The sequence below is a fragment of the Poecilia latipinna genome, unplaced genomic scaffold, assembly GCF_001443285.1.
Source record: "Poecilia latipinna isolate Pla-1442-1.1 unplaced genomic scaffold, P_latipinna-1.0 Scaffold310, whole genome shotgun sequence".
In the NCBI taxonomy this organism is placed as follows: Eukaryota; Metazoa; Chordata; class Actinopteri; order Cyprinodontiformes; family Poeciliidae; genus Poecilia; species Poecilia latipinna.
In genome coordinates, this window is record NW_015112926.1 from 142,940 (window position 1) to 156,100 (window position 13,161).

The following is a 13,161-nucleotide window of genomic DNA, read 5'->3' on the forward strand; positions in this document are numbered from 1 at the left end:
GAGCGATGCGCGCTCCCGCGAGAGGGGATGCAATTTTGGGCAGGCAAGCGTTTCTGGGCATAACACCTGACGTTGTTGAAATACAAGGAAATGCGCACATGACAAGGGGAAATGAAAGTGAGGAGAACCAAACGGATGAAAAGTGTGACGAAAAATCTGGAGTTTTGCTGCTGCTGCTTGGAAAAGCCAACCCAGAAATGGAGCATAGCTACAAAGAGCTCCAGTTTCTAACTGAAGCCGTTAACGGTAAGCATCTGGATCAAAACATTTTCTTAGCTATACTACTATTGTGAATTAGACAGACGTGAACTTTAAACACCCATTTATCTTCCAATTTGTTTTGTTTTCACGCTAGCTGTAGCTAATTTTTTTTTTTTTTTTTTAGCTAATGGTGTTAGCTCTAGCTAATACAGTAAACAATAGATCACAAGCCAATCACGTTCGTTCGTTTCGGCAGTTACTTGTGTTTAACGCTAACGCTTGAGGCAGTTATCCTCTAACTAGAAGTTTTGTTATACAATTTTTGAAGTAATTGAGTTTTTTTTTTGTACTTATCACAAACACAAAGATTTAGATTTCCAGTAAAATTACAATAAATTTAGGCCAATGTGTCACTAGTAGTGAAGATTGACTTTGGACACAACTGAACTGAAATCCTGCCATCCTCACTCTGGTTTTATGTCCTAAGGTGGTCATCACACTAAGTAAGGGAATCTATGTTTTAGTCTCTAATCTCAATGCACCTTGAAACAACAAAATGAAAGGCGAAACCTGTAAGCCTCCTGTGTCAAACTCCAGTCCTCACTGCCCTGCAACTTTTAGATGTGCCTATGCTGGACCACACTGGAATAGAATAATTAGGTTATTAGCAAGGCGCTGGAGAACTTATCTACACGAGAAGGAGGTTTCATTCCAGTGTTTTGTACCTGTGGCAGATCTAAAAACTGCAGGATAGTGGCCGTTGATGACTGGAGTTTGACACCCCTGCTGTAAGCCATATTTAAAACATATTTAGTGTCTTGTATACAGTATTACTATTTCCATAGGTTCTTAATTTAAAATATACTAAATGTGTTTATTTATTAAATAGCTCTTGTTATCCTTCAAACTATAGTAAATAAACTCTTCTGAGCATCCAATTTGGGATTGTTCTAGTTGGAAATTATGCAGAAAACAATGCTCAACTACTTACATGTCTGCTCATGTTTTTTATTGATGTACCTTTAATAATCATGAAAAGTCAAATCTCAAAATTACGTGTAAAATTAACCTTCTATGACATATTCCTAATAATTGCTATTTTTGAAGGGGAAATGGCCTTTTTGTAGCACCTAGACATCTTCATTTGCTTTACTATCCAAATGCAGCAGACTAATAGATGGATGGAATGAGGCTTAGACTGAACATCAGTGTTGAGCAGAGTAATGGGTCCATAGGAGGACATGAATGAGCCCAGACCACGACATGCTGCAGGCCCAGCAGTCCTCCTCATTCTCCTGTGCAGTGTTGCACAAGCCTGCTGAGAGTACAGCGTTATAATGGCTCTCACAAACATGCGGAGACAGGGGCTCCTCATTTAGCCAAACGATCACTTAGCTCCAAAGCTGCAATGAGCTGCCGAAGCCCGCGGAGAGCAGGAGGTGTTTGAGGAGTTATTCAAACATTTAAAAAGCCAATAACTCCACTAAATCTGCCAGGATGTTTCATATTTACATTTGATTTTCTGAACCCTCCCACACAGAAACAATAATGTGGCAAAAAAAAAAATTAAATAAATAAAAAAGTAATATAATGGCATCCTGTTTGAATCTCAGCTGGTGTCAGGTTTAGACATTATCCAAGGAGGATTTTAGATGGAAATGTATTAACCCTAATTGTGCTAATGATGGAAGGTGTTCTGCTGCAGTCATGAAAAAAGTGCAACAATCTTAAAATGAAAAACAATCACTGAAGAAATTAATTCACAAAACATCTTTAGGTCCTGTCTGAGTGGTGTTATGTACATATTATTGTCAACCTGTTTTCCATCTCTCAAACATTGTCATTATTGCTGCTTTGCTGAAAATCAGCACATAAATCATTTAAGGAAAATCATACTGCTATAAGTTGATATAGTGTAGGTATATTGAAACAATATTTTTACATTTTGTGTAATGTTTTACTGATCATAAATGAGCAAAGAAAACATTAATTGCTCAGCAGGAATTAACAGTGCATCATTCAAGTGCTGTAGATAAAATAAATTCATAATTAGAAGTTAAATGTCAAAGTAAAAACCATGGAAAAATATCTGCAATGATCTCAAAGAAGCAATTTCTGATGCATGTCAATTTGAGAAAGTTTATGAAGATAAATAACTCAAATAGTTTGAACTCCATTATGCCACAGTGAGACGGCTTTACTCAGCTGTCAATTTTTCCAGCAAATTCACCTCAAGCCCAATCAATGCAATCCTCTGAGAAATTTCAAAAAACCCAAGAGTTCCATCTCAGACTCTGCAGACCTCGGTTCGTATGTCCAGTGTTTCTGAACATGGCAGCAGGGGCGCCACCAGGAATCTTGGGCCCTCTGACAAAATATTAGATTAGGCCCCAGCTGCTGTTACAATCTTTTGAGTCTATTTGACCCATAAAAAGCATCACAATTTTAAAGGCTTGCAACTTGCTTTCTTTGGTCCAATGTTGATACTAGCACAATATTTACAGCTCATGAATTTTGCATCCAATAGTCCACATACAGTGTGCAAGTACATTGCTTAAATGTTTTTATTACACTTACATTACTGAAATATCTCTCCCCACAATCTACAGTCAAAAGCAACGTGCAAAATACACATGAAACAATCCAGACTTCTCAAAAAATGCTATGTAGTTGCATTTTATTCAAGCAGCAGTATATAATTTAAATAAAAAATATGTTTTCTCCATATTTGTTAAAGCTGTCATGATGTTGTGACAGTTTATGAGACAGATAATCTGAGAAAACAATCAATCTCCTCCACCTCCTCCCTGAGCTACAAAGTAATGCAACATTCCGGCCAAAACAACCAATCAGAACCAGTACGACGGCCATGGTGCTGTCAATCAACCTCATTCACTCACTGCTAAATGTGCTATTGGTGGAGAAACGACTTTCTCAACAACAGAAACAACTGTTTTTTGGTCTAAAACCAAAAAGCATAATTTAATTTGTAATTTTTATTGATAAAAACAATTTTAGAAAACACAATATAATTAATTTTGTAATTGACAGGGCCCCATTTTTTTTATTTCTATGAACAAAAACAAATAAATAAATAAAAAAATTGTTGAGGGCCCCCTGTTGGTCATGGGTCCTTGGAATTGTCATAACTTTTACCCCTACACCGCGCCTCTGCATGGCAGGACAAGAACAAGACTTTAAACGTGCAGCATTTTGGGGTAAAAGGACAAAGCCTCCTTCACATCTTGGATTTGCAAAGTTGCAACTGAATGATCTTTGGAACAACATCCTTTGGACAGATGAAACCAAAGTAGAAATGTTTGGCTGTATCTCTAAAACCAAACAGGTTTTTAACACAGACGCCTCGCCAACCATTATCAAACACGGTGTTGATGATTTGGGTTTGTTTTGAAGTCACACGAGCTACAATCCTGTAGTAATTTAGTGGCTGGTTAACTTCTCTGTTCATCAAAGTATTATAGAGTGAGGCCAGTCTCTATCCAGTCTCTAACCTGTGGTTGGCTTAAATCTACTCAGTGAAGTAATATTGTCTGGAGCGTAGGAACATTGCATCAAAAAATATTTCTGAAATTATTTCAAAGAAGCAATTATTGCTCTCTAGACCCCAACCATGAGGCTAAAAGATCATCTCTAAAACAGCTCAAAGTTGGCTATCAACAGGACAATGATCCGCATTTGTAGCAGCAAAATATGACAAAATGGCTGAGAAATAGAAGACTGAAGGTGTTACAGTGTCTACATCTCAGTCTGACTGAAATGCTGTGATGCGACTTCAAGGGTGTTTTTACGTCTGGTAGACTTGCTTTGATTGGGGACTGAAATTGCAGCACTTGTTACGTTTTCAGCTGCTATGGTTCGCTTTCACACTGCACTGTCAAACAAACCAAACCAATTGAGACCTGCTCGCCTATGGTGCTGCTGCACCAAAAACCATTGAAGGAAACAACACAAAAACTTCTGAAGAAGACATGTGCTCAGCTGCCTTCCTCACAAAATGTAAATAAAAATGGAGTAGAGTCAGATTTTAGCTAATTTAGGATTTCTCTTTTGTCTTTGGTAAAAGATTATGAGACATTTCTCCCACTTGCACCAGACTCTTGCGTTTGTTTTGCATTTGCCACTTGGCATTCATATATGCATTCAAATGGCGCCAAAGTTCATATTTTCTGAGCTGAGACCTAGGATTGTAAGTATACCAGAGTTCACTTTTTTGGTCTGCAACAGAGTTTGATTGCGTGTTCACACCTCCCCAAACAGGCCGGACTTTCTAGGCAAACAAGAGGGTTGGTGTACAAAAACAAAATACCTCTATGACCCAAACCAATGTTGTAAAGAGGAATGGACCCAAATGTTATCATTTTAAAGTCTGGTGCGATTTTTGTTATTGACTTAAATGAGAGGGAACATACCACTCTCCTCTGACCAGTGAAGGAATTTCTCCTTCATATTTAATTGTTTTATCTTCAGACAGTATAGTGGCAATACATTTAACTGAGGTACAGATTTCAATGTTTCACCCTTTTGATGGGTAGATTCAGAAAAGAAAAACCAGCCATAGATTTCTGAATCGTTTGTACAATGATGCACTGTATCCTAACACGCCGACAGTGAGGCTATGAGAAGCAGAATAGAAAAGAAGAAACATCTATTAGTGTAGTAATTGCTGCACGATTAGCAGATGTGCTGTTTGGCATTGCTTTAGGTTTTTCAGCTGAGTTTTGGAAGAAATGGACCTACTGGAGCCTCCTGATACAATAGAGCTGCTTGGGTGGCCATACATCCTGCATGTCTTACTCCCCTTTTCCCTTCTCTTTTTCTTCTCTCCCCCTCGACCCCCATGGGTCTCTCCTTCGATCAATCCTCCCCCTCCTTTGCCTCGCCTGCCTGGACTGGGACCAGCTGGCTTCATTAGAGGCCTCTTCCATTCCACATTGCCTGGTTTTGTCTGTTGCACATTTTTCGACTGTTTTATCTTAAGCGCTGTCCATCCGCCGGACTCTCATACATATTTTCTTGGCATTTTTGCAGCCATACAACTGGCTTCTAATGAAACAATCCATTGTACAGCTTTTCCTTTTTTAATTAATCTTTGTCTGCCACCTCTCTTTTTTGGACCCTCATTGTTTGCAATCACTGGGAGTGGATGAATTTTAATGCTCTGGACAAGTCGCTGCTGGATTTTTGGGCAGCAGTTTGAAGGAACATTCAAAGTCAAATACAACCTGTGTAATAGGTTTTTGTCCTTTATCATCAAGTGATATGTTAACATACTTATTTATGTTTTAGAGTACAGTAAAACCATTCAAAATGTCCTTCTATTGTATCTAACTTTTTAAAATCCATTCTTAATCTGCTTAATCTTTTAAAAGCCCATTATAGCTGAAAAGTCAAACAGTATTTTCTGTCACTGTGTTTCTGTTTAATTGAGCTCTCTCGTTGGATGGTGTCCACCTTTGATAGAAGCACCACTGACTTGCTCACCCTGCTCTTTTTCCAGTTAGTCATTATTTGGTTTGGAGGGATAACAGGACTGGTGACTAGACCGCAGATGGTTGTGTTGATTGTTTCCTGATAGGGTAAGGTTGATACACAGATGGCACAATAGAAACTGGTGTCTTCAATGGGCAGAAGGTAGCGCAGGCTAAGAAGTATTTACAGTTAAAGCCTGTCGTATAATTGTACAGTATATTTTCTGGAAGCCTGGCTGATACTAACAGAGGTTCAGAAAGCTATGATAAACGTGTTGCTGTCCTAGGGCCCAAACAGCCCAAACACTTTATCGTTGTGCATTATTTCTGGGAAGTAGATGCTCTTTTGACATTAAAATATCAACTGGCCTCTAAGAGAGTGTGGAGAGTTTAAAATAACTGACACAGCCAGAGCAAAAATTCCTTTTGAAAGTCATTTCAGTAGAGTTTTAAAGCAAAGGAAGATACGTCAAGAAATAAGCAGCTCATTTGGTCATGGTTTTTATCCTTTTTTTTTTTGATTATTGACCTACTTTTGGTGGTAAATGCATCTAAAGGATCCAAATAAGATTGCCTAAAAATCTACAATCTGACAATATGAGCTTAAAGATGTGATGGAGTCATTTTGCTCAAAGACATCTGCTTTAGAAGATTGTGTTACTGACTCGATGGAGGTAGAAAGTGGCCAAGCAGATGTCATTGCATGTTGCAACAAAAGCTTGAGCTTCAGGCAATTCTCAATGTTACCGTGTCCAGGATGACTGAGAATCTAAACCAACGTTTCAACAAGAAGGAAATCGGAATATAAAACAGATGATTTACAGTTTGGAGCAAGTGATTTGGGTCTTGCAAGACTTTTCTGCCTTCAGTGTTCATTATTCTTATAACAGTGTTGCCATATTTGTCCACTTCTTTGTGCTTTTTTTCTTAGTTTACTCTAAATTTCAGATCATTGTAAATTTGAACTTTTATCTCTTAGAGTATTGTTTTTTTCCCCCCCGTTTGGTTTCTAGATTGTTTGAGCCTTGGTTCATCCCCTGTCTGTTACATTCACACCAGCCCTGTTTAGTCTGCTTTAGTCTAACTCTAGAAAGTCCATGTTCGTTTGGAGAGGTGTGAATGCTAAGTCAAACTCTGATGCAGACCAAAAAACAGAACTCTGGTCCACCTACTAACCTAGGTTTTGGTTCAGTTGAAGTGCACTGTAGCGATGTTTGAATGAATGCCACGCGGATCGTAGATCGCTACAAAAGCAAGAAGCAGACTATAGCATAGGGCATTCTGGGTAAATCCAACCTAAACAAATGCGAGTGTCTAGCGCTAATGGGAAAAATGGGTCATGGTATTTTACCTAAGACAACAAATCTGATGCTAATCCATTTTTGTTTACATTTTGTGAAGAAGAAAGTTGCACTCATGTCTTCTTCAGAGGTTTTTGTGTCATTTCCTTCAGTGGTTCTGAAGGAAATGACACAAAAACATTTTTCAAATGATTTAATTCGTTTGCCACAATGCAGTTTAAAAGCAAATCGTAGCAGCTGAAAATGTAACAAATGTTGCAATTTTGAACCCCGATCAGTCCGAATCCACCGTACTATCTGGTGTTAACACCATTAGTCTCTGTCAGTTTCTTTCTGCCACAGCTTTTCCTCATCACCTCAGATTAAGCTATCTGGTTCAGTTGTCATTTTCTACCCTTAGTACTTCCGCTCATGATATTGTTTCCTTGTTTGTTTCTATGTCCAAGCTCTTTATCCTGAACACAGCTGCACACATGATGAAAGTCATATTAGGACTTAGCAAATCAGGACACAAAAAACATCTTTTAAAACATTTTAATGTCAATTTTAGCTTACCTCAAGTATTCAATAACACACATTTCACACTGTCAGAACAACTGCATTAGATTATGGCGTTTTGTCAGAAATTAATTTTATTTCACGCAACCAAAGCTCAATATATCTGTAGTAAGTGCCAGTAACACAGGCTCTCTATAGGTCAAACCTTTTAAAACCTAAATAAAATTTACTTTCTGATACATTAAACAGCAAGCACTTTTTCCTCTTTCTTTGTGCTTCCTTCCTTATACTTACTGGTCGAAAGATTTAATCTAATACTTTATTTATGGTTCACCATTATTTATTTATTTGATTATTTTGTAAATTATTTATCTATTGAATTATTAATTCTTCTTCATGACTTTTCGCTACATTATTCATGACTTAATTTGAGATTATTGCATCAAGATGCCGCATTGTTGCGGTGTTGGATCGCCTTTTCCCATCAAGTCAGACAAGGATATTAAATCTCCCTCTCAGGATATTTTTTTTCTTGAAGGGAAATGCGTAGAAAAATGATCCTGAAAGCCAGTTATTAACATGCAAAGTGTACCAGATAGAGGACTGATTAGTCTGATGACAAACACAGAATTACTCTTTGATTCATAGTTTTAGGACAAAAACTGTAGCAGAAATCTTCATTTATTTATTGCTGGTTACAGTAAAGAGCAGCCAATGTGGAATGTAAACATAAATTTTTATTACCTGACTGAAGCTCTTGAGTTGTAACTCTGCTTAAACTCTGGAAATAAAACATAGTTAAGCTGTTCTGTTTTTATGAGGTTGATGGAGGTTGATGGAACTGCTTAGTATATTTTGGACCAACAGTTGCTCAGCAGGGAATCTTAGCTGTATGAGATGTTTTTTCTGCATTCAACTCCACCTTGGACTTCTCAGTTGCTGCAACATGCCAAAGTGTCCAGAGCTATTTTTTTTTTTGTGCTTACTATTAGTAATGTGCATAGATAGTTTGCGACCAAGTCTGCTTTATGGTCAATAAGCAAAATAAAACAAATTTTCTTAAATTATGTGACGCGACTAGATGACAAAAAGTCTTCAGTCTGGTGCTTTAGTCTCAAAATAAACCCTTTTTGAAGGGCAATTTTGTTTACAGAAACTTCAGTATGCATTTTATTTATTTATTTTGGATATCTAAAATGTCTTCCAAACGTTCATTAGAATTTAAACTTTATCGATCTTTAAGAGGGTGTACTTGCATTATTAAAATTGTTTCATTTTAATATGGTCTCAAAACAACAATATTACCATTTATTGCAATAACTTTTGGGACAATTTACCATCCCGGGAAATGTGTTATAGTGACGAGCCTATTTGTACCAGATTTATATTATATTTAGCTCCATCAATTTTTATACAAATTCTGACTGGCTTCCCTGTTTGAGGATTCAGTATAACAAAAGTAAGAGTGTTGACAAGGTGAAATTAAAAAAATAAAGGGCCAGTGTTCTGGTTTTTGTGTTATTGCTTTTTGGTTCAACTATTAATTCCCTTAGATTTACTAAGTTGCCTCATCCTCCCACTACTTTCCATTTGTAGGTTCCTGTCTAGTAATCGCTCTCCCCTTTAGCTCTTTTGCAGCTTTTCCTCTCATGTAATAGTATAAGTACTTTTTCAGTTATATTTTTTGTTTTATGTAAGTTGGGGGATTTCAGATTACCAAAATTTCTTTATGTTGCATTTACTTTGCCTGCATTTGGGTGCTCAGATTTGACATATTCAGAGGTAATTAAGTTTTGCAACATATTGTATGTTTTATCTTTAGCTTAACAGAGAAACACAGATTTCAGGGTACAGATCTTAACTCAATCTGTTGTTTTCTGACCACAGATTGAACTACTGGCCAAAACTTGTGATAATTCAAGGTTCTTTGGAAACTGTGGCAGGTTTCTGCAAGCCTCAGTAAGTAAAATTTAAACACCACTACTATGATGATTTAAATTTAAGATCTAACTTAATTATCCATGATGTGTCAACTTTTTTGGTTATGGTACTTATAAACATATTTTTGATGTTTCTCACACTGTAAACCATATATTTTGTAAATGTCATTGTCAATAAGTTTTAGTCTTCCATTAGAAATCCCTTTTTTCCAGTTAAATGTAGTTAATTTTATGCTTCTTGTACCAAGGCAGTTGATGAGGTACCAACAGTTTTTAATGGTAATTAAAAAAAAAATCAAACAGCAGCTTAAGTTTTCCTGGAATTGACAAAGCTTTCTTTGGATCATATCTTTAATATGCAGGGTTGTATTGAAATATGGTGGTAAGTTTTACTTTTCTGTCAATGTACTAGCCAGATTCAGTCAGTAAAACTTTATTTAAATTATCATCACCAATTTATTGCATCATTATGTTTGTGTGAAGGCATTTGGGGCACCTGGTAGGAAGAAAATAACTGATATAGTGATTCAGAAAATAAAATGGTTTATAAGAACTCTACTATTTGTACCATTTTGTACAAAATTTATGTTGGCCACTAACTCTCAAGTTGGCACCTGACTTGCATCATCCCATTAGTAGCTCAAAAACAATTATTTATACAGGCTGCAGCAGAACTGAATCACTTTACACTGCTTATAAATTCTTTGAAGCGATTTATGATGTGATCCATGTTGGTGCTATTTTTATGAAAACTCAATAGCAGGGGGTGTGCTGTGGTGGTGCAGGTGTTAAGCACAACCCACATATGGAGGCCTCAGTCCTCGACGCGGCTGTCGCAGGTTCGATTCCCGGCCTTGGCGATCTTTGCTGCATGTCTTCCCTCTTCTTTCATTACCCACTTTCCTGTCAATTAACTGTCAGATAAAGGCCACCAGAGCCAAAAAATCAAAAAAAAAAAGAAAACACAATATCATAACTTCTTCTAGAAAAATGATGGTAAAGTTACCATGTAAAACATCAGGAAATGGTTTTATTTCAATGTTTAGCGATTCCTTTATGCACCTTTGTGAAAACAATACATACTTTTAAAATACTTGTTTAAATATTAAGTCTACCTCAGATGTACGTAGAGAAGTCCTAATTTGACTAAAATGTTCAGATAGTCTTCAAAACAAAGTTTTGAATTGTGAAATCTTTACTGGATTTAGAAAAGACGATAAGAAAGAGGCATTCTTGTTTTTATTTTGGGTAATCTGTTTAAAATGTCATCTTTTTCTTGTGAATCCAATCCCGTTTCTTCTCATCTCTAAGCTGAATTTACTGTTTCGGCCCAATTTAGACGATGTGAAAGTTAGTGACAAGAACTAAAACCGTCTTTCACCTGGCAGAGTGCTAGTTTTGTGATTTTTTATTTTTTTTTTACTTTCAAATTTAGTTTTAATTCTTGCATTTAGCACATCTCACATTTTCATTGAACCAACATGCTTTACATTTATGAGGGTTAAACAATAATGGCTTGCCTTTAGCTACCCACCTGGACTTTATGTTAAAATATAAAAATATTTAACGATGCAAAATGTGCCTTCATCATATTTTTGCTAATCTGCATTCAGCTATGTGTTGTGCTTGAGGTATTCAATTTATAATCCTTCAGAAATTCAGTTTAAATCATCTGTATACATTAGATAAGGACTGAAGCTTTATTATTATAGAAATTTGGAAACCTATGCTCATATCTGCTGGCCGCTTTTGATCTGAGCGATACAAAAGCTTATTTCTGTGTTTTATCTGTTACAAGACACTGCTGGAAATAAGCATCTGTTAAGCCCTTTAAAATTTTAAAAAGTGATCCATATAGAAACGCAGAACAAATCTGATGTCACAGTCGCTCCTTTTTTATCAACTTGTTTTAAAATAGGGATCTGCACATAAACCCTAAACACTGATAACATAATCTCTGCATCAGAGAAAACATAAATATATTTACATTCTTTAAGACGCTGTACATTTAAAAGCTTGTTGTTTTTCCCCTCCGTGCATTATTGACAGTTCAATTCATATCAGCCGACATCTCCTAAGCACTTCACGCCGGATCAGGACTGCAGTGTTATCTGGAATGGAAGTGGAAAACTAAAGGAAGCTGTCATGTTGCATTCAGAGGGAAGAGGTGTGTGCAGTGGGGTCTGATGTATGTGCTGCAGAGATAACAGTCCCGAGGCGGCACACTGGGGCAACAGAAATATTCCTCTTCATCACTCCAGCGCTGCCACTTGTACGTTGACACAGATGATAACTGTTTGTACGCAGCCCATTTCAAAAGAGCACCATCCTCTTAAAGGCTCTCAGGAAGCAATTCATTCTCTGCAGCAAAGGGTGTTAACATGTCAGATGTTGCCAAATGTTAGACCTTCATCTATTCTTATAAGAACAACACATACATACTCCTTTTTTAACCTATTAAGCAGAAGAAGCAGATTTTTATTTCTTAAAATATAATCAAATGTAATTTAAAAGTTTAAATCATAACCCAAAAACACATCTGTTGAAGCAAAACTGAATTTTGCATGCAAAATTTCAGTGATGATTTTATTTTAGTTCTTTTCAAAAGAATGCTTTGCGCCGAGATGAGAGTTTGTGACACACAAATGCTGTTTCTAGTTTTTGAGATAGACTCCTCAGAAACACAAATATTTTTCAAGTGAAGATGATATAATTGTGTTTAGGTGGACTTGTTTGGAGTTGTATTTGTAGAGGAATTTCTATTCAGATGAGCAGGGAAGATTTTTAAATTCATTACCAAAAGATCAGCATACCAACAGTGAAGCATGGTAGTGGCGGCAGCATGCTCTGTGGTTACCTTTCTTTCACTGGACTGGGGAAGTTTCTCAAAGTGGAATTTTGAATAGTTACAAATGCCAATCAGTTTTAACCAAACACCTTCAGGTGCTCGATAGAAAGTAGTGATGCCCTATTTATTGGTCCTAGCATCGGCTTCGGCCAACATTAGTAATTTTTAACACATCGGTTTCGGCCTGATAAATAAAGCTAGACCAATATGAACAACTGATTTGTTTTTATTTGTTTATGGTGGTATATTCCAAAAGGCGTCAAAACAGTAGTGGGGGGGGGGGAACATTAAAAAAAAAAAAAAATATATATATATATATATATACAATATTGGTAAATATTGGTTATCGGCCCACATATTGTATTAGTCCATCCCTAATAGAAAGTGGTGATTTAAATTGATCAGCTTCAGGAAGCTTAAACATGCATTTAAGTTAACAAATTAACTTCATTAGAAGAAAGCTAAGGATTTAGAATGGCTGAACCAGAAATAAATCTGACAGGAAATCCATGGAGTCACCTTAAAAAATGTCAGCAGTCTGATGGTTTCGGAAATCTTTTGAAAAAGCAGAATTGGAAAGTAATGCCAAACCAAAATCTGGGATGCCGCAAGGGAATCAAAGAAGGCTGAATGCTATAAATGAGTTCAGTTTGGACATTTATGCAACTGGATTATTTCATTTTTCTATTTTTCCACCTGTCCCACTGATACCCTGCAAGGATAAGCGGGAATAGACAATGGATGGATGGATATTAAAATTTAAGGCAAAAAAAGTCTAGAAATTATTTATTTCTGTCTAGTTCCCTCTAGTTTTTTTTTTTTTTTTTTTTTTATTAAGGTGTTGGAATTTTTTTTGGGTTTTTTTTTTTTTAGCAAAAAAAATT

General features: G+C 36.5%; 1 long non-coding RNA gene across 1 annotated transcript in view; it reads left to right on the forward strand.

The window, feature by feature from the left end:
- The first annotated feature begins 67 nt into the window (after positions 1-67).
- Positions 68-13,161, forward strand: part of LOC106948872 (uncharacterized) — a 20,210-nt gene continuing 7,116 nt past the window's right edge. Inside the window, exons 1-2 of the long non-coding RNA XR_001425269.1 lie at positions 68-246; positions 9,377-9,448. This is a non-coding gene — a long non-coding RNA (uncharacterized LOC106948872). The remainder of the gene's footprint in view (positions 247-9,376; positions 9,449-13,161) is intronic.